Source organism: Sus scrofa, chromosome 13 (assembly GCF_054392235.1).
Source record: "Sus scrofa isolate SSC_HxYL_T2T_F1_AM1 chromosome 13, Sscrofa_HxYL_maternal_Yorkshire_Landrace_v2.0, whole genome shotgun sequence".
NCBI classification, from domain to species: domain Eukaryota; kingdom Metazoa; phylum Chordata; class Mammalia; order Artiodactyla; family Suidae; genus Sus; species Sus scrofa.
This window is the reverse complement of record NC_139395.1, coordinates 35,669,840-35,696,356: the sequence shown is the minus strand read 5'-3', so window position 1 is coordinate 35,696,356 and position 26,517 is coordinate 35,669,840. Positions and strand designations below refer to the sequence as shown.

The 26,517-nt window shown below is 38.7% G+C and overlaps 1 protein-coding gene across 43 annotated transcripts in view; it reads right to left on the bottom strand.

The window, feature by feature from the left end:
- Positions 1-19,097, bottom strand: part of ARPP21 (cAMP regulated phosphoprotein 21) — a 154,477-nt gene extending 135,380 nt beyond the window's left edge. For 21 of the 43 annotated variants that reach the window (XM_084987680.1, XM_084987683.1, XM_084987685.1 and 18 more), the window contains exon 1: positions 17,570-18,166. The gene's annotated coding sequence lies outside the window, so the exon portion shown is untranslated. Of the gene's footprint in view, positions 1-15,541; positions 15,633-17,569; positions 18,167-18,835 lie in introns of those variants that run through there. The other 22 variants (XM_084987687.1, XM_084987638.1, XM_084987641.1 and 19 more) reach the window with 2 other exon arrangements.
- Between the last annotated feature and the right edge of the window lie 7,420 nt (positions 19,098-26,517).

Sequence of the window (26,517 nt, the reverse complement as noted above, 5' to 3'; positions counted from 1 at the left end):
TCTCCTCTGCCTGCTCCACACACTGAATCAGAAAAAGAGTGAGGAGACGAAATCTTCTTTCCATTCTAAAGTCAAGTTCTTCTCTGCTCACCCAAGATGGTTAGAAAAGCAGATTCCCCAGGATAGAAGCAGGTTTCTTGGACAAACTTCTGATTGAACCAAGGAGCACTTAGGCCCAGTCAACATGAGAGCAGCTTCCAAATACTGTAGAGTCCAGGCATCCACAAAACAGAGGCACTGTACTGTGCAGCCTGCCGGTGTGTGTGCATGTAGACAGAACAGCATGGCTACCAGTAGTCTTTTCAGCTGCCTTCACCCTCTGTCCACACATGTGCCCACCCCAGAAGGTTCACAGAACCAGTGGCCTCCTGTGTGACTGGGCTGAAACACGAGAATATGTATGTCCCACCCAGTTGGTGCAACAAGGCACATTGTGTGTAAGAGTTAATGCATGAGCTCAGGGTTGGTGGGTCCTGTATATGCTAACATGCATCATGAATGCAAATATCAGCCTGTCCCGAAAGGAGAAAACAGAGGCTAAAACAAAAGAGAGCTATAGAGCTGTGAAACTGCTTACACTCTGAAGCTAGCTGTCCAGGCTTGCAGCCTGATTCCACCAGTGACTGGGCAAGTTCCTTAAGTGTCTCTGTGCCCTCAGTTTCCTCATGTGAAAATGGGAATCATAGGAGACTCCATCCCACAGATGGCTGTGAGGATTAAACCAGTTAATTGTGTAAAGCACTCAGAAGATCACTGTCACTTGCAGTTAGCATTATATATGTATTAATGATGGACCATCTCACACTGAGACAGAACACGTGCAACCATTTATCAGATACAAATTGATATTATCTGATCAGAGTCTGGCAAGTATTAATCCACAAACACTTCTGAAGACATCGACCTTCTGACATTTCTAGAGACATCAGTGTCTCTAAAAATTACGGCTACTTCAAAAAGGTTTGGACATCCTTGCAAAGCTCAGAGGAGCCATCACTGAGCTATTCAGTGTGGGAGGATGGTGACTTCTGAGGGTTCACACGTATATGTGGGAAGTATGTGAATGGTGGTTCTAGAGTTGTCAGTTTTTTTCCAGCCAGTATGAATAAGAAGAATGAACCTGCCCTTGAAATTCATTTTGAAAGCAACAAAGCTTATAGAGAAGAATTATAAGAAAAAGCACAGTTGAGGAAATGGGAAGGGGCCTTGAGGAGACACAGGTCAGGACTATGTTAGGTAGGTCTTTCCAACCTCCAAATTTTTCCTAGGATCTCTCCCTGCAGCAAATGATCTTAGCCATTTATAAAGATCCTACAGAGTTCTGTAGTGGCTCAGCAGGTTAAGGATCCAGCATTACTATGCAACAGCCTGGGTCACTGCTGTGGCGCAAGTTCTATTCCTGGCCCAGGAACTTCCACATGCCACAGGGGCAAAAAAAAAAAAAGAAGATCCCTTCTCGTGAATATCATATATTTTCCCTATTGCTCAAAATAAAGCATTTTATTTATTTAAATAAATTGGTAATTTTACCTTATATAGTTGTGCAAATCCAGTTATTTAGTATCAATAAAAGATAGCACTATTCTGATTTTTTTAACTTTAAAATATCATATAGTTGGGGATGGGGGGGGCTGCACAGTTCCATGAATATTAACACATGTGTAAGTCTGTATAACCTCCACCATCACAATCAGGCTACAGAACAGTTTCATCACCCAAAACACTGTCTCATGCCATCTCTTTACAATCACATCTCTCCTTTGACAAAACTTCTTGCAATCTCTAGTCTGTCCTCCTTAGCCAGTATAATTTTCTCATTTCGAGATGTTACATAAGTGGGGTTATGAAATCTGTGATATTTTGAGACTGGATTCTTCCGCTTAGCATAATGCCCATAAGATCCACCCAAATTCATTGTGACAATTAGCAGTCTGCTCCTTTTCATTGCTGGGTAATGTTCCATTGTATAGATTTTTTTTTTTTTCTAGTTACCTGTGAAACACATTTGGGTTGTTTCCATTTGGGGGCAATCATGAGTAAGGCTGTCACAGACCTTTTATCTACATGTTTCTGTGTTTGCAGTTTTAATAACTAGTACACACCAATTTTTATTTTAAAGTTTTTCTTGATCCTTAGCATACCCCATCTTGTTAATTTAGGATTATTCCATCTCCATGGATTTTAGATCCTACACTGGAGACTCTTAGAGCACATCCTCATGAGAGAAACTGCATCTCTCTATAAACATCCAAAAAAGAGGCTCCTAACTCGGGTAGAATTTGCAATCCTCATCTTTTTTTTCTTTTCTCTTTGGCAATGCTTGTGGAAGTTCACAGGCCAGAGATGGAATCTGAAGCACAACAGTGACCCAAATCACAGCAGTTATAATTCCGGATCCTTAACTCACTGAGCCACAAGGGAACACCTCTCATCTCTTAGGATGCTATGTTTTTAAAATAATATTTAAATAAAAGTAAATTAAAATTTATTCTGAGGTCCATTTCAAAATTTTATAGTACTCTTTAATACTTCAGATTATGAACCATCAATTATGCAAACCTTACATTCTGACAAAAAGTTTTATGTTTTAGACTAGGGGTTCTCAAACTAGTTCATGGACCAACAGCAGCAGTATCACCTGGAAACTTGTTAGAAATGCAAATACTTGTGCCTGACCCCAGATCTGAATCAAAAACTCTGGCAATAGGAGCTAGCAATCTGTATTTGAACTCCCCAGATAATTTCTGATGCTTGTGTAGGTTTGAGAACCACTGCTTTAGGGACAAACCCTCCTGTGCAGTACCAAAAAGAATGCCATAGTCTGAGTCTTCCCCTTGAGATGACATATTTAATCACTCACACGTACTTCTTTCTGTAACAGGATTCACTTAAAAATAGGATGGTTCATTCATGTTAAAAATATGAGGCCCAGATCACCAACTAACATTTATAAAACAGATAGTATACAGTTCACTTTGGTCACAGGGGCAGAGCTATGGAATCAAAACCTACCATCTATAGAAATCCCTAATTCCTCAGTTGAAACAAAGAATTCATCTTATTGGAAATGGAAATCTTCTATTTCCATCTTGCCATTTTATCAATATTGATGGTAGGTAGAGCACAGGGCAAATGCAAGTTTCCTCTGTTCATTGACTCTGTTCTGTAACCCTATGTTTAGTGGGATATTGTCCATAGGCAGTGAGATAAACGAATTTAAAAGGAAAATGAAGTAAAAAAGCAGCTAGCTTAGGTCAACCCATCACAGATTTCACAAAAACAAAGATTACCCTTTTTTTAATATAAGATCTCAAATGTATATATGTACATATATATGATAGATATATAAATTATTACATAAATACATTATATATGTATATATCAATCACAGTACTTAATTACTAAAACTGAATTAAAACATTTAATAAATAAAAAGTGAGTATAATCCTTAAGGTTTTCTCCAAACATCTTAACAAAACATTTTAACAAAAGCCACTATCTTTGACAAATAATTAACAAATAGGTTTATTATACTGACTACACTTACCTTTTATTTCAGGGAAGGGCTGAAACTACTGTTAACCTCACCACTTCCTTTATCTGAGAAACTGACTCTCTGAGGGTAGCAGGATAAAAAAGCCACTTTGATTCTGCACATCTGCCAAAAGCAACCGTCACCCTCTTTGCAAACACATAGAAAGCAGAGGCAAAGAACAAGTGTGTGTGTGTGTGTGTGTGTGTGTGTGTGTGTGTGTGTGTGTGTGTTCCAGATGTCTGGGGTTTGCTTGGTAGAAAATAAATTGAGGACAACCAACCTATGAAGAAAGCTCACACGGGCTCATTCTAACTTAGGTTTTCCAGAAGATAACTTCAGGGGGAACATATCAGCAGAAATGAGTAACTTCATCATCAATATCAGGAAATTGCCTAAATATGTGTTGGCTAGTGGACCTAAAATAGATTCATCTACCTGGTGTTAGTTCTTCCCTCTGAGACAGAAGGCAGAGTATAAATAAACGTTCCCCCAACCTGACCGAAGGATAGCTTAGAACACACATTTGAAGAGTAAGGCATTATATCTTAACTATAAAGAATCATAAATGCACCATCAAACATGCACTTAAAAGCCCAAACCTCATGAATCCATGAGAAGAAAAAAGGAAAGGCAATTTTTCTTTCAACTCTACTCACTACTTAATAAGCATCTTCCAGTATCAGTTTACTAAATGTTTTTTTAACAAATTATTTTTTTCCTTAATCACTTATCCCTGGGCCTCTGTTTGTATGTAAATGTGAACCACTGGTCCCTTAAATCAATAACATCATTTCAGACTAAGTTGGAGTAGATACAGTCTGGATGTGGTGTAGCTTTTTTTACTATTATTATTTTCCTTAACAATAGGATAGGTATAGTTAACACCTTATAAAAGCCAATGCAAAAGAATCCCATTACCCAACAAAATACTTTAATATTTTTTCAGTAATCCATGGATAGATAAAATACTTGTGTCTCAATCGTTATAGCATTTGCAAAACAAGTATTGATATATAATTTCATTACATGTGTTCTTTTGGGTTTCAGTGTCTTAATGGGTAAATTGTCTGGCCCTATAGGAGGAAAGAAAATGGAGACAACATTTCTATTATGAGGCAAAGATTTTACATACAATAACTCATGAAGGGAATTTTGTTTCCCATATAAGCTAATAAGGATATTGAAACTCACAATGGTTAACTAACTTGACCAGGTCAGTGAGAAGTAGGGATGAAATTCAAACTTAGGTCACCTTGACTTCGAGCCTACTGCTTTTCTATCCCACCAGGAGATAATTAGATTAGGAGCTAAGAATCCATCCTTGCCCCACATGGCAACCACAAGTATAGATCTGAGGTGAACGCAGACAAATTTCTCCCCACTCTGCCAGTTCCAAAAGTTAATTTCCATGTCCCTCCTTGTCATGGCTCCACACATATCCTTCCACTATCCCCCTGTATCCTGATTCTCAATCCCTGATGCCTAGATAAGGCTGAATTCTCCATGTTTCATATGGCTACTACATGTTACAGTGTGAGTCATAACACAAAGAGGAAAAATAAAAGAAGAAGGAAATGCGTGTCTTACTTTTCCCTGAGACAGGCATCCCCAAGGATGCAACAGCAGGAATTTTGCCATGGCTGTGACCACAACCAAGAGCAGACTGGCATGGACATCACATGGGTACACAAGCCCTTTTCACAAGAGAGGCAGCTCATAAATATCCATTAACATTTACATGGCAAAACAATGAATCAAATTCTTTCTCTAAAATAACACTACCACAAACAGCTTTTGATAAAAAAAAAAATGATTCAAAGGTCAATTCAGAATCAGTGGAAGAACACTAACTTTTCCTTATTGCTGCCCCTGTGGCTTCAGCAATGACACAGGGGCTACAGGAATCCTGGATCTCGAGATTATAAGATGTGTGTCTGAAGAAACAGGAGATGCAGGGTACAGGAGGAGTCAGCCAAGGAAAGTAACTCCCACACAGCAGAACAAATGCTACCAATGACCTAAATAATACAGAAGTAGGTACAGATTTCCTCCACAAATGGCCACGCTGTAGCTTCCCTAAAAAGTTCAGAAAAAACATCACGTTTCTTTCATTTATATTTTTCTCGTCCTTTGCTGCTGTTGTTGTTGTTGTATTGGTGTACTTAATCAGCAATACCCCACAAGTTGACTTTCTCTCAATTTAATACTTCAGTAGTCAATTTACTAAGTCATGGAGTGAAATCTATCAGTCCTTTCAAGTTGGCAGGTCTCAGTCTGCCTCATGCCTATAAATTCCTTCAGTGCAAACCGTTTGATTCCTGCGTAAGCCCGAGGAGCTAATCTATACACAACGAAACAAGTGATATTCCCTCATCCTTTCCTAAAACATCCAAACCAATCTATTTTCACAGTCAGGGCAAAACAATAAGGTAATGTTTTCTAGTGATTTTAGAAAAATTGATTTTTAGAGCTCTCTTCTCTTGCTAGAGTCATTGGGTAAATCTAAGATTATACAAGTGGTTGTTTAGATATAGCTATTGGTTTCATCTGCAAAGTGTATAAAGCATAAGCCTACTGTTTTTTTCATTTGAAATCATCCCTAGTTCTTAGGTAAAGTCCCAAATTGTCCCTGGAAGGGTGCCAAGGCTAAACTCTCTATGCCACTTTTATATGTAGAATCTAGACACCTAGAAAAAGGCCTAGTGAACATTCTTTGTAAAGAAGCATCAGAGCCACAGTCTTCCCATGGGAGTCATCACTGATAGATAATGAAACACTGTGAGAAGTTTTGTGTACATGTGGAATTCTAAATCATCCATTCTCTCTTTCAAGGTCTCTACTGTCCATCTACGTTTCTATAACATCAAACCCTGCTCTCTGGGCAAAGGACCATCTCTTAGAAAACCTTTGGATTTTAGGTGTTCACAGATGCTCTTCCTTTATGAACCATTGGCTTAGAAGTGCGTATCACATTTAGTATGGCTGGGCTAAAAATGGGACTCCAATTATACACAAACAAAATACCCAGGCTAATTGCTACATCACAAAAAAATTCTCAAGATTGGGAGGGACCTTAAGGGGATGCTTTTCTATATGAGGCCTATGGAATCAAGCAGAGATCGTGATAAAGACAAGATAAATTGAAAATATGAGCACCAGGAAATAAATTAATACTAAGCACTGGGATAAGCACTGCATCATTAATTCTTACAATTGCAGGGATGAGGAAGCTGAGGTTTAGAGGGCTTGAGAAACCTACTAGAGAGTCGCAGAATGGGATCTGAACCCAGGTCTGGGATCCCATATCCTCTTTTCTTAACTAATTATTCTATTATTGATTAGTTAGCTACACGATAGAAGAATGATTACCTTCTAATCATTTCAGTTATTCTGTAGTATTAGTGCTTATTTTAATGTCTAAAAAAAAGATGATCAAAATTTATGACAATGCAATATAAAGCTAATTCATGAATACTATGCCAAAAAATCACTGAATAACAGAAATTAAAATCTGGAAGAGAGTTTAGAAATCATCTGGTGTGATCTTGCTTCTTTATGGGTAACCTCTAAAAGCAGGTTCTTTCTCAGAGTTTCAGGGCAAGATAGTTTAACATGAAACCAGATTCTGGGACAATGTATCCAGATAGCTCTCTGCTTCCAGACACCTAAATGGTATGTCATTTAACCCTGGTTAATCTCAACATGGTTCTCATGCAGCAGGGAGAGTAGGGTGACCCTCTAGCAGCTTGGTTAGAGCTGTTCTGCTTTAGGCAGGAAGAGGGGTCAGGAAGCCCCAGCCTGTCAGTATTCTCCTCCTCCTCCTCCCTTACCCCAGCCTTCTAATTCATCACTGCGTATTTGCCCAGTTCTGTAGAGGAGTGAATTCCACCCTCCCCCCCCCCCCAATACACATCCTGGATCACCTTCTTCAAAGGCACAAACCCAATAAACAGGAGCTGTCTCTAGCTCTGTGTGCCAGTGATTTGGAAATTGTCTGTGAAGTTGCCTTTGCCTCATCTTCCCTCCCAAGACCCTATTAGCTGTTAACTGTAATTTCATTCCACATAGATGGAAAAGTGCTGTAGGTGTAGGTATTTAGTTTAAATGACTGAAGTTTTTAGGGACCTTATTCCTGTGAGAGCCCGAGTCATTGCCTGTGATCTGAAGGAGAAGCTTCTTTGTAAGAGCCAAAATCCTCTCTAGTGAAGTTATAATTTTACATAAAGGGCATCTCTTTGTTCACTTTTCAGAAAGATGAATGCCAGATCCACTCAGGCTGAAACTTTGAAGGAAAAAAATATAATTAAAACTTTACTTAAAATCCTGAATATTAGATACCATCAACAATGTAAAGGTCAATCTTTAATTTAATAAGCTGATTAAATGCCCACCATATGTAAACAAGAACTGCTAAGGACAGTGAAAAAATGAACTGGGAAATACAGGGAGACTGTATTTTATTGCACTTCCCTTTATTGTGCTTTGTATATATTGTTTTTTTTACAAATTGAAATTTTGTGACAGCACTGTGTCAAGTAAGTCTATTGGTGCCATTTTCCAAGACCATTTGTTCACTTCATGTCTCTGTGACATATTTTGTTAATTCTCCCAATATTTCAAACTTTTTCTTTATCATTATATTTGTTAAGGTGACCTGTGATCAGCGATCTTTGATCTATTGCAAAAAGATTAAAACTTGCTGAAGGCTCAGATGATGGTTAGCATTTTTTAGCAATAAAGTATTTTTTAAATTAAGGTGTGTACATTGTTTAAGATATAATGTTACTGTATACTTAATAGACTGCAGTATGTTATAAAAATGTTATTTTTTTACTCTGAACTCCACTTTTTTTTTTTTTTTTTTTTTTACTTTTAATCAAGAGTATGTCCTTTCCCTTTCAACTTGGCACTTGTGAGTGACTTTTAGGGACGCCTTAGTGATATGTCCTTTTGGGGTGAGATTTTTTTTTTAATTAAAGTATAGCTGATTTACAATGTTGTGCTAATTTCTATTGTATAGCAAAGTGACTTAGTTATGCACATAAATACATTCTCTTTTCAATATTCCTTTCCATTATGATTTACCTCAGGAGATTGGATATTAGTTCCCTGTGCTACACAGTAGGACATAGTTGTCTATCTGTTCTAAATGTAATATAAACATAACTTTCATATCTACTAGAACAAAAAGTTCAGGTGACATGCTTTATTGCAACAGTAACTTCATTGAGGTGGCCTGGAAGTGTACCTGCAGTATCTTTGAGGTCTTCCTGTATCCTTTTGAGATAAATTAGTTTTTTGGTTAATGTGAGTTAGTTACATGACTAGTGTGTAAGTAGGTGTATTATGCTGGTTCTAGATACATACATATATATAGTATATATAATATATTATACATATGTATGTATTGTATCCTGTCTGCCTCTTCCTTGTTTTTTTTTTTCCCCCAGCAGATATTAGAATACCAAAGGGTTATATATTTATTCTCAGATACCTTTTGAGAAACTTCATTGGTTAACTTTCTGATGGTACTACTTCTCAGAAGAATGGCTGATATTTAATTATAATAAAAAATAAAGTGTGATTATCTGATGAATGTACTGCTTTGCATGGCTTACCCTCTGCACTGAGCAGGACTCGTGGGTCTCAATTTTCTTCCTGGGGAACCCACTGATTAAACCCCAATGATGAGAGAAGTCTCCCCCTCCCTGTCTCTGACCATTTTCACACAGGTGCTAAAATGATTCATTTCAGCAAAAGTAAATGAAAATATTTTAGGACCAGAGGCCATGTAGCTGCTCAATCCAAACAGCTCATGTAGTGCTTATTGATGGCAAGCCTTCTGCGGAGCTGCCAGAAAGCTCAGCAGCAAGCCCTATGCTCTGCTTGCATTAACTGAAGTCTGGGAGGCCCTTGACAGATGCTCTCATGTCCCATGCTGCCCAAGATCTGCTACTCCTGGCTCTCACTCATTAGTATGGTGCTTCAGGCTATTTCTTCATGGAGCCATCAATCCCTTCTTATTCAGTGATTCAGGTCTTCAGCAACCTCTTTTGGGGGTAGAGATTGAACAGTTAAAGTGTTTGGGAGAAACAATTCCTATCTGTTTTGGAGAAACAATTCACTTTCCAGACAACTGTGAATGAGGCCAGCCCTTCCCCTAGAGACTGACAGAAGTCAACAACCTTATCAAGCCTCTCTATCCTCGTACAATGCACAGCACCTAGGTTAGTTACTACCTCTGCTTGGCCTTCAACATCTCAAAGGCACACAGAAAGTAAGCTACTCTCCAGTTTTAATCAGCTACAGAGAGAGGGAGCTGTACTCTAAATTACCAAAAAAACAACATCAAAAAAACTCTTAAAAGGAAGTTTTCTCATTTCACATAATCAAGTTAAACGTCTAATTTTTTTTTAATGTGTAAAGATGATGGTTCCTTTTTTACTGAATAATACCTATGTGCCAGGTACTTGGTTTAGCTTCAATCCAGTGAAATAGGCCTTATCTGTTCCACATCATACACGAGAAAGTTGAAGCAATGAGGAATTAACGAAATCACTGAAGTCATATAACTAGTAATATGTTTTGACTGGACGGGTGTTACACTCTTTTACCTGCAGAAACTATGAAGCAGAGAGGGGTTGAGAGGTTTGGCTGCAGACACGCTTCTAGCTATTTATTTACTTACACTCATAAGCCAAACACCAGGATGGGTCGTTCAGGTGGTCAACCGCATATTTATGGAGAAGTGAGATTTGGAGGCACCACCACGTTTACAACTGGTTTTTCCAGACCTTCTGTTTTAATCCAAATTTTGCATGTTTCTCTGATCTCCAGAATCCCATAGAGCCCCTGTGCCTCTGTGATAAAGCCCTTAGTCATGGCACACCAGCAGTCATCTGCTCCCCACCCTGCAAAGCTTCCAGCATCCTCTGGCATACACCTCTGCTTTAATTTTAACTTGACATTGCATCAGAAGCTCCAGTGAGTTCAAAGCATCTATCTATAGCTTCTCAAATCATACATAACAAATAACGCAGATATTGTGATCATTTGTGTAGTAAAATAACCTACTTTTTTGTTATTGGAGGGATATTTACATCCTTGACTTAGAATATATATATATTTTTTATATATAAACTCTCATATTTAACTACACTCTTACCTCTTGATGCTAAAAAAAAAAAAACCTAAAAACTAAGTCACATGTAGTTCCAGATGAAGACAATAATTATAATAATAATTAAAGATAAAGGCATCCATTTGTTAAGGGTGCTTCACCGTGCTTAAGCAGATGGGAACAGCATGTACACACATCATGACTGCATGCTATATTATTTCACCTTTCCAAAACCCTGTTAGTGATTACATGGAATTTTAGGCTTAGAGAAAGATTTTAATCTTCACAAAAGAAATATGTGCTGTAACCAAAGTTAAATAAGCACCAGAGTGAAGAAAAAAAAAAAAAAACATGAATCATTAATACGAGCTAGTTGTTTCCAGTGGGATTTTTGAATTCATCTTTAGTACTCTGCCATTTGTTTGATAATTGCCTAAAATTCTTACAATGCCAGCATATTTAAGTAAATTCCAAATAAACAAACAGGAAACTATATAATTTGAAAGTATTAGCTCAGTCATTCCTATAAGCCAGATAGAAGAAATAGGACCACAGATAGGATCGCAAATTCCTGACAATTAATGAACTTGGCAGAGTTCAGTAGCAATTCGAACACAACTAATGTGTTTCATTGGCTTAAAGAGTGATCATTTGACTATAAACCTTAATCTTCTTTCTTTATAAAAAAGAGACTATGTCCAACCAAAGGTTTCTTGACATGCTCATTTAGAAAATATTGTTTTAAAGAAGCAATGAGCTTCTTTAAAATAAGCAACTCGAAGCTTGCAAATGATGCTGAAATCTTGATTCTGTCACACACTCACATGAAATCTACTTATTTTCTAACAGCTCTTTGATGATTAAATTAAGTCAGATGACAGCAACACTGGGATTTCCATCAAAGTTGAATACATATTAACAAGGAAAATCCTAAGAAAAACCGCAGAGTATAGCTATTTTCTTATCAATAAATATTAGAACTTCGCACAGCTAGCCGATGGCTATACAAAAGTATAAAAATCTGAAAAAAAATAATTTGATGTCTTTTTGTTTTGCTGAGTTTATAAGCAGATAAAAGTTAAATGATTATGCACAGTCCTTGAATTGCAGTGAGTTGCTATGCCTTCCTTTATTCTCTGTTGACCCATGGCTTGATTCTTCTAGATCTATGTGACAGTGATGAAATCACCTGAAAGCAACTCAAATGATGGAACAATTAGACGACAGCTGGGCCTTCTGATTTACATGTCAAAGCATATTATATTTAGACCTGAAGGATCACAAAAAGTTCAGATATGGATGTTTCATTTTATTCTCTGAAGATGTTGAAATTGTTTAACTCAATTATTGGTGTTGATTTTCTATTTCAACCAGATCAAAATAAGCCAACATGCTTTTTTTTTTTTTCCTCTTTAAGGTATGATTCTATGGATTAGATTGTTCCAGCGTGAGTACTGGGTCTTGGCAATTAGAAGAAAATCTGCTAAATACATGAGCATCTTTTCTCCAGTTTTTATTTTCCTAGAGGTGGTCCTCACTCTTACCTCAAGTGTTTAGTATATAATAAAGAAGCAATCAACGATAGAGCATATGTAAAAGAATGCCTATCCATTATTTACAAATTCCAGCACTGAATCTTAGGTTGAGAAGTCACTGAGTTCTTTTGGAAATCCCTAACACAAACTCTAATTTCCTATCTTGTGTGGATATCAGGAAGCGATGCCTGGGTTTATCTGGGTAGATTAGCTTTGTGAATATATCGCAATGAAAAAAACTGCAGGAAAAAGATCATGTACTACATTATGTGATTCTGTGCCGAAACACTAACCACAGTATGCCACAGAAATCTCTACAAAATCTGTCAAAATACCTGAAATAAAATGTGACGTAATTGTTTTCCTTTTCAAAATTTTAAATCCTTCCTTTCAATTGAAACATTTTATGTTTACTTATATTAAAACCAATGTTATTCTTTATAGAAGTGATTTTATCAACAAAATCTTAATATTTGGTGTGCTATCCACAACAAGTTTTTAATGTAAGAATTGATGTATCGTCTTGAGGTAGTGTGAAACGTGACAAAGTGATAAGAGGCCTGTTTTTTAAAGGGGTAATTACTAGTGGGCCCCTCTTTCCCATTTACGTGCAGAAAATGAAATCTTTTGTTTCAAGATAAAAAGAACACTTGTGAAGTATATTACTTTTAAGATGTATGAATTTATGACTGAGGGATAATTTTGAACCTGTGCCTTGAATGAGACAATTTGGGACTAATTCTCTAGCATTTAAATGAGTCACAAATGCAATTTTATCCTAATAGATATCACTTGATTACGGAATTTCAAAAATCTGATATAACCTGTGGCACTGACAGGTATGTTAAGTGAGGGTTATAAAAAAAACTACCAGAAGAAATTTTCTTGGGGAAAGCGTGTAGAGGAATTTAAAATATTGATCTACTAGGGCCGCAGACCGTGCTTAACAGTCTTTTCACCTGGCGGTACTAAGATCTCTGGCAGCAAGGAAGGAATGTAATGTGAAGCAAAGGACTCAGTTTGATAGTAGAGTCAATTTGTTGTATACGAGTCAATCCTTTTGTTTTTTGATATTTCTTCAATTCACTTATTTAAATTCACTTTTTGATTTACTTGCATAGCTATTTCCCAGGGCACAGATATGTCCCAGTAATTTTAGAGAAAGATACATTCGAAACATTACAAGGGCATTTTAAGACTTATGAAAATATCGCCAGATAACAGACGGTTTTGAAACCACAAGATAACACTGCTGCCAAACATTAGAAACTGCTGAATAAACTTGATACTCTGTCTCAAGCACTTTATTCTTTACTGAGCACATCAGATTAATGTATGCAATGTTAATACTTTGTATCTCAGCTCCCATCTAATCCTCATAGAAATGAAAGGGTTGTGATGTAAATACAAGTAATAAACGCTCTGAACAAGTTTAAACGCCAGGGCCAAGTTTAATCCAAGACGAGTAAAATTAATTTAAATTATAAGACTATGAGGCACTGAAAAAAAAATCAATTTATTAGCACTTGGCATAAACACCTCTTAAAGGAAAGGAAACTTCAGAAACAGCCTGAGAAAAACAAATCTAGTCACAGACACATTTTGCTAATATTCTTTTTATACCTTAAACGGTCCTTCAGCATGGACTTATATCACTGCTTGAAACATTTATCATATTTAACTTGAAATGTTAGAATGAAAAATTTTAAAAAGCCAAGTCAGCAGAAATGTAAAGCTCTGGAAGCACTGATTTCCTAAAAAATAAAGATCCTCTGTCTAAAGAGAGCAAGTATATTATTTTTAAGTTCATCATCACTGACTTAAAATATGCTCAGAACCTTCCAGGTGACATAGTGCATTTTTAAGGAAGCCAATTCTTTTTCTGATTAGAGATTCACGAATTTCTCAACACACTACCACTGTGTGGTACCAATTAGGATGAGGCCAGTACTTACCATTTGAAGAGACGGCTTTTCAGTGTCGACATCACCTTTATGCCCTAGATTCTTTCCTAACCTTTTCACAAAGCAGATCTGAATCAAACTAACCTATACACAACTGGTTAATTTATAAGTTCCAACTTTATGGATTGTCTCTCCATACTAATAAGAATTTTCAATCATATCCACTTCTGTGTATATTGTATATTCTGTCTTCAGTGGCTGACTCATTCCACACTCTACTCAGGTAGCTTGTCATTATCTTGTCCACAGACAAAATACACATTGAATTCAGATGCGAGTGCCCACTGTCTTGAGAATCTTGAGAAAGGTAGCAACACTGCGGTCCAAATAGCTTGACCACTGAGGGAAATATTGCAGCTAGCATAGATTACTTTCCCCCTCTAGAAGTACAAGGTGGAAAACATATGCAAGGACACCACCAAATTACAGTAACTCTTTGCAATGTATTTCCCTTGGTAGGGTTTTTTTGTTTTGTTTTTTCCCTTGTAAAAACTGACAAGATCTAGGACAACTTTATAATAAATTGTTCAAACAGCTTTACTGAACAATAACTATCTGACTCACTTCCCCACGTAATACAATCTTCTCACTTTCTCTTATGTTTATTACTTTGGAAACTACTTCAGCATTTTTCAAATTAGCTTCACTCTGGACAAAGAAGTAACCTGATTGCAGTACGTTGTTAACATGCAATAAGCAAGAGAGACCTTTTTGACTGAATATTCTCACCTTCTACCTCAACACAGGTGCTCTGCATTTATGGAAATGTTGCAGGTAGATGGCTTTGTATGTTTTACAAACTATAATATTAGGACATGCCCCATTATAAGATTCCAAAAATTACCAGTGCTGCCTCTGTTATCCACATTTTAAAAGTATTTAACCTTCGGTAACATAATCTATTGTGCTTATTTCAAAATAAGGAGAGAAACAACTGAAATATTCTATCAAGTTCAAAACTTCCTACTTCACTTCACTGTCACAAAACTTGACCTACACTCAAAGTTTATTTAAAAAAAGAAAAAGAAATTCACAAGTCAGAGCTTCAAGTTCTCATCATATATTAGAAGGATGTTAATTATTTTATGCCCGGAACCTTTTCACAAGCTCCAAACCCTTCCCTAGTACAATATTTTAGGAATCTGAAATTATTTCTGTACTTCTTACCACCCAAGCACCTGACAACTTGTATTAAAAATAGTATATATACAGGAACTCCCTAGTTACTATCTCCCTGAAGTTTTAAGGCACTCAAATTAATGAGTCTTCTTTCTAAGAATTACTGAAGAGGTTGATGAAAACACATATCAAACTATTCAGGTGTAATTCTCTCACTAAAACCAACAGATTTCTGTTACTACAAGATAGTAGGACTAAGGAACATTACCATATCCAGTAGCCAGTCTGTACCTTTCCCAGTATCCTTCTCCGTATCCATAACCATGCCCTGCTCTCTCTTCCATCATGCTCCTCGTATTGCTGAGTGAGGCGCTAGCTCCTTCATTAAATAGCATTAAAAATAGACTGCACAGAACTCCCCAGTGGAGCATGCTCTAACAGGGCTAATGCCACAGTTCTCAAGGTAACCATACTCAGCTGGTATCTAAGAGGGAAAGTCACTGAGAGATCGGCAATTTGCAAATCTAATAGCACACACAAATCCGTCTCAGTCTGAGCTGAATACTGTAAGAGAAATCAGCATGGGGTAAAATTAAGTCACAGAGAAGCTGAAAGTTAATTTCTGGAGCTGCATAAGTTTCCGTAAATATGCCTCATCTAAACAAAGTACTCTGTTGACTAGGCATTGATCCACAGCAACTTATATTATTTATCAGATAACATAAGCCAAGTTAGGGTAAAGTAAGAGTATATGAGGGTAAATTAAGACATCTATGCACAGGAGTCTAAATGTCTTAAAACCACATTTAAAGTAAATTACTTTAAACCAAATATTAGTCTTAATAAGCAAAAGTAGCAATAGGTTAGCATTCTGTATCTTTTGCAAGGAGGAAGTGTACTCCTGGAAGAATATTCTAAATACACTCTCCCGAAAATTTAAAAACATGCTGTTAGTTGAAGTGATACTAAGTATAAGAATGTGATAAGAAGGAAAATACAGGATCGAACACAAATACATACCTTAAAAATCCATGTAAGACTGAAAAGAGTGTATGCATAATTTCTCATGTGCATCCACTTTAGGAGGGGGGCAGAAGCAATTACCACCAAGATAGTTGACTACTCTGCTATTGCACAAAACATAGCCAGAGCACTAAATTTCCAAATGATTGCCTCCTGTGAAAATGACATTCACTAAAATCCTATGAAGACCTGCAAACTCTGCAGTAACACAAATACAGAGAATCAAAGGAGTAGGTGCATTTAATTTCAAGTGTCAAAGGTTGTCTAACTTTGACCAAATGAAAAATGATTTCCTGTCATCCATTTCTCTGTTTTCTTAAAACAATCATAGCCATTTTGACCTCCAAAGTGAATGAGAAAGAGGTGGGAATCATTTGGATATACTCAGCAGTGAAATGAAATCTTGTCTAGATTCACTCCAACTTTGGGGAATATCATTTTTATTTAGAGAGGCTGAAAGGTCATAACAGCAGACTTAAAAAATCAGAAATTAAAATGGATATCCCAAATGCTTGTGAAAGTGATTTCCTCCAGCCTTATATCACACTTACTAGCCTTCCATCCTATAACTTTCAATTTCTTCTTTGCTTTTCCTTTCAGGCTTGGACTCTGTCCTTGTCCTGTAATTTCCGGATACGGGACCCAAGCAGCTGACAGCAACCACATCCACTCCAGCCTTATTTCTATGCATAAATATCCAGTGAGTCAATTTTCCTTCCTAAGAAACTTTCTTAACACCTTTCTAATTCAACTCAGTTCTACCACCGTATCTACAACCTGAAACAGGAGAAGTTCAATTTGGAGTTTGCAATGAAACACAGATTTCAAACATGTAAATATAACACTGACCACCTTTTCACCCCAAAACCATTGGGAGTCAGAACCTGTCCTGTGAAGACCACAGATGAGAACTTTTGGCTCCTTGGATAGGTCTTTCAAATGACATAAGAGCACTGCAAACTTTCTACCAAGACACCTGCAGAAATCACTGCAGACTTTTCTGATGAAGAGACCTGCCCTTTTCAGTTCTCTCCTAGCTTTCCAAGTCTGCCTCACTCGGGCGAGGGGGTGTCTACCCCTCCTTTGACAAAACATAAAAATACAGAATACAGACATAACAATAGTGTTCTACAAACACCAAGGAGAAATACAGATTAGGAACAATTCGAAAGAAAAACACAGATGTAAGGCAGACAGGGGAAAACAAACAAACAAACAAAAAACAGCCCACAAAGGGCGTACAACATTCACGTCGGAAGACCTTGATTATTACCTTGACCAAACAGTGGATATCCCCCCAGCGTCCTGGTGCCTTGATTGATTTGATTTAGTTTTTGGCTTTTATTGAAATTGTTTCTCACGGATTGATTTGGCTTTGTTTGGTTTGGCTTGGCTTATTATTGTTATTTTTGGTCGATTTATTTAATTGCTAGTAAAAACACCTTTCTGCGGCGTCCGCTGGGCTGCCGGCAGGGCTGCAGCGACCACAGCAGCCGCGACTGCGGCGGCTTAGGCAGACGACCCCGCGGCCCCCGGCTACACCTTGCTCCTCAGAATTCGCTCCAGGGGCGCCGCTGCTGCCTTCTTCGCCCTGCTAGCTGCAGAGCACCAAGGTGCACCCGCCTCCTGTCTGTCTGGCAGTGGGTCCCAGCACCTCTGTCTGTCTGGCCGTCTGTCGTTCAGCCTGGCAGCCCTCGAGCTTCTCGTCCCACGCTCCGCTCTCCGAGCTGCCCCTCGCGTTGGTCTGTCTGTCCTTCTGCCGCTCAGTCCTACTAGCAAGGCAGGGTCCTTCACGTCTTCAGTGCCTACATCTCTCTCGCTATGCCACTCAGTGCCCCCGGCCGCTTCCCTCGGACAGAGGAGGGCGTCTGGAGGAAGGGAGCACAAGGATGCTTCTCTCTCCTGCCTCCTCTCTCTCCTCTTCCCCTGCCTCTCCCTCCCTCCCTCTGCGTGCTGGTCTCCGCGTCTCCAGCTGTCTAACTGCTTCCACCTGTCCGTCGCTCTGTCACTCTCCCGTCGTCCCCCCCCCCCCAAAGAGAGTCAGCTCGGGGCGTCCCTGGGTCCCTCGAGTCCCCCTCCCCGCCTCCTCGCGCCCCTGCCCTCCCACGCTCCCGGCTCCTCCCCGAAGCCCTGGCCGTGTCCGGTCCCCGCCCGGGCTAGAGGCAGCGAGCGCGGATGGCATGTGGAGAGGCAGCTGCTCGGCCGGCAGACTCCAGCCCCCGACCCGCCACACCCCGGAGATGGCCGCGGCCGGGCGCCTGTGGGGACCCGGCCTCTGGCATGGGACGCGCATGAGTTGGCCGAGCAGGAGAGCGGGCACCTGCCCCGTGCAGACGGCGCGTGAGGTGCTATCCATCCCTCGGCGGTTCTCCTCCCGCCGCTGGGCTGGAGACAAAGCGGGTGAGCCATGCGCGCTCGCGTGAGCATCATTCATCAGAGAGAAAACTGGCACGTTTCCCCCTGCCCCTCCACGCGGACTCCCCGCTCTCCACCCGCGGGCACGCAGTCCTTCCTGTCCCAGGTCGAGCACCCCACGTACCTCACCCGGGTGCCTCCCGACTCCCGTGAACTGTCGGCGAAGCTTGGCTCACTCCCCTCCTCTGGGGCTCACTCTCCAGGCCAACTCTGCAGAGAATATCCCACAACAATAACACCTCACTCCACCCCAGTGAAGCCTTGGCCTCAGAGCTCTCAGAGATTCGAGGCTTTGAGCAAGACCCCAAGACCAGGCGCGCGGCGCCAAGCGCATTCCCAGTGGGCACCCGCCCAGCCCTCTGCCCACCGAGTGCTGCTTGAGAATCAACGAGGTGCCGCAGAAACTCGGGCAGGCTAGGGCGTGGGGCAGGGCGCAGAGTTGACATCCCAAGAAATAAAAGTGCTGCATTTCCCGTTTGTTCTGGAAATGTGCTATTTTTATTACCTGTAATTCATTTTTTTTTTCATTGTTTCAAGGCACACACTACCAAAAAAAAAAAAAAAAAAAAAAAAAAAGGGAATAGTGGAGGAATGGGAATACATTTCCGGAATACCGCCCACCCTTCCTGAGTGAATGTCGAGCCTACTCTCCCAACATTATAGGTCACTAGCCAAGACAGATCACTCTGGCTTTCTGCCCCCAGCTGAGAGCAAGGCATTTGATTCTGGGCTTCTTTGCCAGGCTGTTATTAATGTGAAGCAAAATTATAGTTGTACATGCCTGCATGGAATTGCCAAAGCTCATTCTGACAGTATCCAGCAATTCAGCTTCTGAAATGTAGACGCTGAATAACTATGGATCTGGTGCAATGAATGCCCTATTCCACAATAAATTGAAGAGGAGAAAATCAACTTTTACCAGCTGCAATTAGTAACCTCATGAATAGACAACAAATAAATAACTAGCGTAAAACCATGCCATGAAAATGTCCATGTCCTTTTAGTTCATTTATTGACATCCATTACCAATGACAGATATTATAAACAAATTTATTAAGGGATATGTCTTCCAATTTTTATAAGAATGTAATTTCAAACAGCTGTAGCCCCTGTTCATATATGCTAAGACATTGATTAAAATACCAAACAGATATGTGTAGTTCTAGTAAATGCTATTGAAAAAAATAGGATAAGGTTACATTGGTCTTTGATGAATAGATAATTATTTCCCAAACAGTAGAAATTGTTACCCTTGGGGATCAGCTTGTGCTGGAATAAGAATAAATCTGCTATACGAAGTTTCAGCAAATGAAGCCTAAAGAATTCAAGACCCTTATGTTAATCTATTTTTTGAGCATTTTGACTCAGTCCTCTCCAGAAGCATTTTGACAGACATTTCTCCTCTCCTTCCAGCCATATGGAATTCAAGGGAAAATTCATTAAAAGTATTTCTAATTCTTTTTCCTTTCCTTCATCTCAAGTCATGTTCTAAAAAAACCTACTTTCCTTGGGGGAAACTATTGTGCCAGGTTGTGCTGTGTCTTAAATTCACACAGCTTGGACTTCATTGAAAGAGGGTCAGTGTGCTTGATTTTTCTTCTATGCAGAACTACACCTAACCATCTCCTGAATGGGTGCATGGGTAATCTACTAACAGGAAACCTTTACAGTGTTTTCTTAACACACAGTTTTTCTACAATGAATCAGATCTCACTCTGAAAGTTCACACACACACACACACACACACACACAAACTCCATCCTATAAACCAGATTAGAAATTATAACCATTGAACAGGAGGAAGGGGAATTCAGTCAGCACTCTTTGTACACACTTCAGTGATTATGTTAAAACAAATAAACAAAAAACCCATTTCTATATCTTACCAGTGAATAGACAAGCTTAATGACAAAAAAATGCAATTTCTCAGAGCTTAGCCTTTATTTACAATGGAAAGCATCCCCCAAAAGAGTAACATTAATTTAATTCAGCTAAATTTTTCTACCTTTTCTCATAATATATAGTCAAAAAATTAGGAACTAGAGAAGGCTCAAGCTTATTTGAGGCCATATAATATGATAATTAGCATTTTAAATTTTGCATCCCAGTGTGGGACTGAAATATACTTCTGGGAATATTAGGCAGGCAATAAGTGATTCTTCCAGACATTTGGAAAGTGTATTTCCTTAAATAATTTGAAACAGTTACCATTTCTTAAAGCTCTTGACCTGTCCTATACTTACTTTTAAACTCATAAAGTGGTTGTCTACCTTATTGGACTTGTAGGTGACATCTACAATGCTGATGCAGAGGTGTTTCTGCACTGAAAGTATCCTAAGTTTGGGGGTGGGAAGTAGTGGTAATGTGGTGGGGGGGGAGGAAGTGTAATAGGGAAGAACAAATCTGACTCAATATTGGATCTGTTTCTTTTACTTTAACCTTTGTATTCTATTGCTTTTGCTTTAAGACTGTTGCCTATAGCTTGAAATATACAGGAAAGCCTATTCTCAAGGCTCTGGCCCGTTAAGATATAACACTTTCCCATTCATATAGATACAAAGTTGTAGAACAGCAAATAACATTTATTTTGTTGGAGGTTTACAGGAACATCCTGACCTGACCTACATGGACAGTTGCAAGAACAAAGGATTCCTTAGCAAGAAGTTTGCAGCAACCAACCATTCCCCCCAACCCTGGCCCTACCTCCCCTTTTTGGTATAAAAGAAGCCTGAATTCTGACTAGAGTAAGATGGTTCTCTAGGACATTAGTCAGCCATCTTCTTGGTCGGCTGGCTTTCTGAGTAAAGTCATTATTCTTGCTCTAACAACTTGTCTCCCGATTTATTGGTCGTCATGTGTTGAGCCAAACAAGTTTAGGTTGAATATCAGAAGCTGTGCTGTTACTCTCTTGGTCTGGACACTTTTGAATTTATCTAGGATAATGTTTGAAATGAAAAGGCATACAGGTAACCAGGTAACCCCAGCTTGGGGAGTTGAGCTCACCTACATGCTGACAAACATCTAAGATTGTCGACAAGCTCCTTTAAACACGTAGTCCCTTAAGACACTAAATTAGTGCCCTTTAATGAAGCTTTCAAATTGGATTTTCAAAATAAGGCAAATTGCTAAAATAGCCCAGCTACCTTTATAAGCACCTTTTCAGCTGAAGCGAGAAGTAGAATTTCCATGCTGTTGAACTTCCATCATTCCTCAACAATTAGGCTGCTAGGAACTCCCCTTTAGGGCATTCTCCCCCATCACAACAAAGGCCCACAAACCCTCTAGAGAGATTTCTCATTTGCCCTGTTTCCAACAAAACAGTCTAGGGTCTATTACATACCAGTCTTGGGTTTAAAGCTATACAAATATGCCTGGTACAGAAAGGCAGGGAAATAAGGGGGAAGGGGATATAATATTTTAACCAGAAAAGTTTAGTTCCCTATTCTTATTTCATGCTAAGCCAAAATAACTGTAAAACACATTTCAGAACATCAACAAAGAATGTTACATCACGTATGCATCTGAGCATGAAGAAATGTCACGATCAAAAACAAAAAGGACTTGGGAGAGTAGAAACCAAATGTTCTGATGGCACAGATCCTCTATAGTCTGCTGGGTGCAGTACAAAAAAATGATCTCCGTGAACTCTTAGTGTTCTCGCAGGCAGACCGTAAATGAACATTGGGCAGCGCGTGCGTGTGCGCGCGCGCACACACACACACACACACACACACACACTCAAGAGTGATGCATTGTTGAGAGGGCCGATCTAGAAATTTCCTCAAAAGTGAATGTGTATAGTATTTTCATGGAGATGCATCTAAATTAGAGGAGAGACAATAAGAAGAAACAGGAGGAAACTGCTAAAGAGAAGTTTAGGAAATCTGTCACTGTCATCTGAGCATCGAAAGACACGAAAGGCTGTTGACTAAATTATATCTTTCTTTTCAGCATTTCTGGGGTTAGAAATACCAGCACTTAGACACAAACTTACTATCTGGGGGTTTTGACTCCAGAGGCTCCATAACACTGTGTGTCTTCCTTCTCTGCATCCACTGCCCTGAGGGACCCATGGCTTCTGCATAGCTAAGGTATGTGCAGCAGATAGCAAGGCACCCAGATGCAGGGACTCTGCGGAGCAGGTGTGTGCAGGCATTCTGTGTGTCCAGCATTCTCTCTACCCAGCCAGTGTTAGCACTGCCCTCCAGGGCCCCCTTAACTTCCCTTGGAACCCACGAAAGATTTTTTTTATTTTGAAAAACTGAGCTCAGAATGGAAAGCAAAAATGAAGCAGAGCATTAGGGATATATTTGGGAAGAAAAGAGGAAAATGTTTCTGCCTGAATTGCAAAGTCTGATGCAGAGCATCACCTAACATTTGCTGAAGTGCTCTGTGAACCTGCCTCTAGTTTTACATCCCTGGTCCTGAGAGACAGCATTTTCCTCCATAATGGACACTGCTCCCTTCTCACACAAAGGAAGACAAAAATGTTACCAAGTGATTCAGACCTGGAATAATATATTTGGCTTCTCTACAACGAGATAACATTAAAAGGTCTATGAATTAGCCATGAGAATAAAACAGCTACAATCCATCGCTAATGAAAAAGAGAACATTTGCATTTTTAACTTTGTAACTTAAAATGGTGTGTGTTTATGTGTGCTTAAAAGGTATAACATATCCACAACGTTAATATTTCAAAAGAGTACTATGATCTTACTGGAAACCCAGTTGAAGGCCAATATCCAGCATCTAAAGATGAACCATGTGCAGATTTGTAATTCTACATGCATGTACAATTTGTTCCCAAAGCTACCTTCCAAAGAATTTTTTAATTTTGAAAATAAAAGTACATTTGCAAAATCTATAGAGATTTATTTTTAAAAATTAGGGTGGAGATCAAACTTAAAAAGGATCAAAATTAAAATCTCCCCAAATACCACAACCCCAGCAATCATCACTTTTGTGTTTATCCAATCTCTGTGCATATATATCCATAAATATATCAGTATATTTTGCACAAATGGATGGCAAAATGTGTGTCACTTTACAATGTGTTCCTTGTTCTCTTCTTTAGAATAAATCATGGGGATTGTTTCTATGACATTGACTATGTCAGTATATTAATGACAGCAGAGTAGCCTATTAAACACAAAACGTGGGTGTGCTATACTATACATAAGTGAAAGCTATTGGTGGGTGTGATTTCCAAATTGGAGGATTATCCCTTTAGAGCAAATTCTTAAATCTGAATTGCTTACCAAAGGCAGCTTTATTTTATATTCTGGCATAATACGAGATTTAAAGATGCTATATCAGTATCATAATATCTTTTGTTTGAATAACCAATCTTTTTTAAAGAGAAGATTGACCTTTGCTTTCCTAGTATAAATTATATAGAATAAAAAAATAAATAGACCATTAAAAACAAAGGGAACATTTTTATGTACATGGTTTTAATTGAACTGAATTAATTTAAGGCAAATCTTGCATATGGAAAGAGAAATAAATAAAAATTATGTGAATTTACTAATTATCTTTTTTGCTCAGAATTTTGCTTAACACAGATATACTTTTTTTCCTATTAAAAATGGTAAATATCTGAGGAAGTGGAATGAACCCTTTCAAACCAAAAAGTTACAGATGATTTGGCGGATTGTAGCTCTGCCCTCTTTTACTCCAGAAATAAAGCAGATCCCTAGGAACCATGAGCAAACCTCCAAACCAATGTTCTCGTCATCTTTTTTTCTTATCATTTTAACCATTTTAAGCATATAGAGCCTAAGTCACTGATTTGACACATATTATCATATATTTATCCTTTAGCTCTCAGGATGAGGGGACAGACACAGATAGTCAAGAATACATTAAAAACTGGACGCCTCCATAGGAGAGAAACAATCAGATAAGAAATCATCAATTCAGTTCCTTCCACTTCATCACATGCAAAGACCTGGACTCACCACATCCAGTTTTTTCCTTTTGAAAAAACACATTCCCCAGCCTTTTTGTACTCAGGCAAGGCCGTGACACAAGTTCTTATAAACAATAAGGGAATGAAACTGCACATACCACTCTGGGGCTCAGGCAGTGAGAAGCCCCTGTGAAATTCTCCGAGTTCTCCTTGACCCTGACACAGCTACAGAGGAGTTCACATGTCTAGACAGTCCAGCTTCATGACTGTGTGGAGTGGTCTTCAACACTGACCCATGTCAGACAAATAAACTAAGTAAGATAAAATACTGTATTTTCAGTCACTGAGTTTTGCAGATTTTTTTGTAACCACAACAAAACCTAGATTCCATGATTTATAAACTCTCTGCTAGTCAAACAATCTGTGAGAGAGTATCACACTCTGCAGTAAACAGAGGCCAAGAATGGGTTTTAGGAGGACAGAATTTTGCTCCTAAGTCAGGCACTAAATCACTATGAGTTTTTTGTGTGTTTGTTTGTTTTCTGGGCTGCACTTGCATCATGTGTAAGTTCCTGGGCCAGGAATCAAATCCGACCCCCAGCTGCAACCTATGCTACAGCTGCAGCATTGTGGAATCCTTAACTCACTGTGCTGGGCCAGGTATTGAACATGTGTCTCAGCAGTGACCCAAGTTGCTACAGAAACAACACTGGATCCTTAACCCACTGTGCCACAGTGGGAACTCCATCACTATGAGATTTGAATAAGTCATTTCTACCTTAAAGCCTCAGTCATTTTTATTTTTAAATTTCTAAGATGGGGTGATAGCACTAAATATTAATCTAACAAATATTATACTGTTCTAATTACTGATGTGTTATATTAAAACTTGATGACTTCCAGGCAAGATCCCATTTTCACTTTTTTTTTTCCCCTCCAGCTTTGAGAATAATTGATAAAGTTGTAAGATATTTAAAGTGTACATTGTGACGATTTGATATATGAAAACATGGTGAAAGGCTTTTCTTCATCTGGGTAATATATCCCGTACCTCAAATATCTATCTCTATTTTTGTCAAGAATTCCTCTCTTTTTATTGCTTCCTTTTTTGTCAGAAATCCCTCTTCTTTTTAATGATTATCTTGGCTTTTTGGCCACCCTGTCGCATACAGATTTAATCTGCAGCAATGCGTAAATAAATAGACATGATTGGGTTCTAATAAAACTTTATTTTTTAAAAAAGAGACATCTTTGGCTGGCAGAACATAGTTTGTAACCTCTTATTTAGTGGAAGATAAAAATTTTATTGGAAATTATTGGGCAAGTATACTGATTATATTATAAACTTTGGATAGGTTTTGTCAAAATAAAACCTTAAAAATTTATGCTATGTTTTACACAAAAATAAAATTCCAGTTTGATTAAATATTTCAATGTACATTTATTTTTTATAAAATTTACGGCCATGTTGCATCATGTGAAAGTCCCAGGATTAGGGATCGCACCTGTGCCACAGTAGTGACCCAAGAATCAGCAGTGACAAACCTGGATCCTTAACCTGCTGAGCCATTGGGAACTCCCAATGTAAATTTAATTTTCTTTTCTTTTCTTTTTTTTTAGGGCCACTCCTGCAGCATTTGGAAGTTCCCAGGCTAGGTGTCAAATCAGAGCTGCAGCTGCCAGCCTATACCATAGCTATAGCAATGCCAGGTATGAGCCACATCTGTGACCTACACTGCAGCTCATGGCAATTGCCAGATCCTTTAACACACTGAGAAGGGCCAGGGATTTAACTTGCATCCTCATGTATACTAGTAGGGTTCATTTCCACTGAGCTACAATGGGGAAACCCCCAATGTAAATTCTAAAAAGTGCAAACTACCATTAAAAAA